Source organism: Eumetopias jubatus, unplaced genomic scaffold (assembly GCF_037043125.1).
Source record: "Eumetopias jubatus isolate StellerSeaLion01/CBP00866 unplaced genomic scaffold, mEumJub1_p1.0 scaffold_1, whole genome shotgun sequence".
Lineage (NCBI taxonomy): Eukaryota > Metazoa > Chordata > Mammalia > Carnivora > Otariidae > Eumetopias > Eumetopias jubatus.
In genome coordinates this window covers 47,453,077-47,455,990 of record NW_028274807.1, presented here as the reverse complement: position 1 = coordinate 47,455,990, position 2,914 = coordinate 47,453,077, and positions in this window count along the sequence as shown.

Sequence of the window (2,914 nt, the reverse complement as noted above, 5' to 3'; positions counted from 1 at the left end):
AAGGAATTGAATGTACTTACATGATATATGCTTTTAACAATATGTGTAAAAAATACAGGTATGTTACATTGTATTTTTTATTAACATATAATGTATTATTTGTTTCAGGGGTACAGGTCTGTGATTCATCACTCTTATACAATTCACAGCGCTCATCATAGCACATACCCTCCCCAATGTCTATCACCCAGCCACCCCATCCCTCCCACCCCCCACCACTCCAGCAACCCTCAGTTTGTTTCCTGAGATTGAGTCCCTTATTGTTTGTCTCCCTCTCTGGCTTCATCTTGTTTCATTTTTCCCTCCCTTCCCTTATGATCTGTCTTGTTCTCAAATTCCTCATATGAAATCATATAATTGTCTTTCTCTGATTGACTTATTTCACTTAGCGTAATACCCTCTAGTTCCATCCACGGTGTTGCAAATGGCAAGATTTCGTTTTCTGATGGCTGCATTGTATATATATACCATCATATATATATATATATATATTCCATTGTGTATATATATATATATATATATATATATATATATATATATACCAATCTTCTTTATCCATTCATCTGCTGATGGACATCTAGGCTCTTTCCATAGTTTGGCTATTGTAGACATTGCTGCTATAAACATTGGGTTGCAGGTTCCCCTTCGGATCACTACATTTGTATCTTTGGGGTAAATACCCAGTAGTGCAATTGCTGGGTCATAGGGTAGCTCTATTTTCAACTTTTCAAGGAACCTCCATACGGTTTTCCAGAGTGGTTGCACCAGCTTGCATTCCCACCAACAGCGTAGGAGGGTTCCCCTTTCTCCGCATCCCCGCCAACATCTGTCATTTCCTGACCTGTTAATTTTAGCCATTCTGACTGGTGTGAAGTGGTATCTCATTGAGGTTTTGATTCGGATTTCCCTGATGCTGAGCGATGTTAAACACTTTTTCATGTGTCTGTTGGCCATTTGGATGTCTTCTGTGGAAAATGTCTGTTCATGTCTTCTGCCCATTTCTTGATTGGATTATTTGTTCTTTGGGTGTTGAGTTTGATAAGTTCTTTATAGATTTTGGATACTAGCCCTTTATCTGATATGTCATTTGCAAATATCTTCTCCCATTCTGTCGGTTGTCTTTTGGTTTTGTTGACTGTTTCCTTTGCTGTGCAAAAGCTTTATATCTTGATGAAGTCCCAATAGTTCATTTTTGCCCTTGCTTCCCTTGCCTTTGGCGATGTTTCTAAGAAGTTGTTGCAGCTGAGGTCTGAGAGGTTGCTGCCTGTGTTCTCCTCAAGGATTTTGATGGACTCCTGTCTCACATTTAGGTCTTTCAACCATTTTGAGTCTATTTTTGTGTGTGGTGTAAGGAAATGGTCCAGTTTCCTTCATCTGCATGTGGCTGTCCAATTTTCCCAACACCATTTGTTGAAGAGACTGTCTTTTTTCCATTGGACATTCTTTCCTGCTTTGTCGAAGACTAGTTGACCATAGAATTGAGGGTCCATTTCTGGGCTCTCTATTCTGTTCCATTGATCTATGTGTCTGTTTTTGTGCCAGTACCATACTGTCTTGATGATGACAGCTTTGTAATAGAGCTTGAAGTCCGGAATTGTGATGCCACCAGCTTTGCTTTTCTTTTTGAACTTTCCTCTGGCTATCTGGGGTCTTTTTTGGTTCCATATAAATTTTAGGATTCTTTGTTCCATTTCTTTGAAAAAAGTGGATGGTATTTTGATAGGGATTGCATTAAATGTGTAGATTGCTCTAGGTAGCATTGACATATTCACAATATTTGTTCTTCCAATCCATGAGCATGGAACATTTTTCCATTTCTTTGTGTCTTCCTCAATTTCTTTCATGAGTATTCTCTAGTTTTCTGAGTACAGATTCTTTGCCTCTCTGGTTAGATTTATTCCTAGGTATCTTATGGTTTTGGGTGCAATTGTAAATGAGATCGACTCCTTAATTTCTCTTTTTTCTGTCTTGTTGTAGATGTGGTATGTTACATTTCCTGTAAATACGTTATTTCCAGACTGGTTTCTCCAGTACCCATGCTAAGTTGTACATTTTTTTTTTAAGATTTTATTTATTTATTTGACAGAGAGACAGCGAGAGAGGGAACACAAGGAGGGGGAATAGGAGAGGGAGAAGCAGGCTTCTCACGGAGCAGGGAGCCCAACACGGGGCTTGATCCCAGGACCCTGGGATCATGACCTGAGCCGAAGGCAGATGCTTAATGACTGAGCCACCCACACACCCCCTAAGTTGTACATTTTAACACTGTTATTTCTACATGCCAAATTCACTTAAGAAGAATACAAAGTTAAATAAAAAGAATTCTTAGCATATAATGAATATGAAAATGACCAGAGATACAAAAGCATTTTTAAAAATTTAGATTAAAAATTTCTTCTCTATAATTTTTCTCACACTTTTATTCTGGACAATATCAACTACATCTCTCTTGTTAATTCCTACCTATAACCTGATAACTCCTGTATCTGTATTTTTTAGCCCTAGCCTTTCTTTTGTACTTTCCATCTGTAAATCTAGCCATCTACTGGGAGTTTACACTTGGATGACCCACAAACACTACAAACTCAACATTTCTAAAACCAACTCATCATGTCTACCTGCTTCCCAGTCCTTACCATTTCTGTAGAGGTGAATGGTTTTATCATATTTCCAGTCATCTAAGCCAGAAACCTGGGAATCATTCTAGCTTCTTTCCTTCTTCCTTTCCGTAGGTCATCAAGGTCTATGGATTTTTTTTTCTTCCCTAAACATTGTTCAGGTTGGGTCCTCCTTCACCCCTGCAGCTTTTTTCTTGCTTTTGTTCTGTGTTATGTTTTATGTTAAGGGATTCCTTAATTAGTCTCTACCTTCTTCCACTTTTCCCCAAACGGACAATAGCCTCTACACCAGGAGT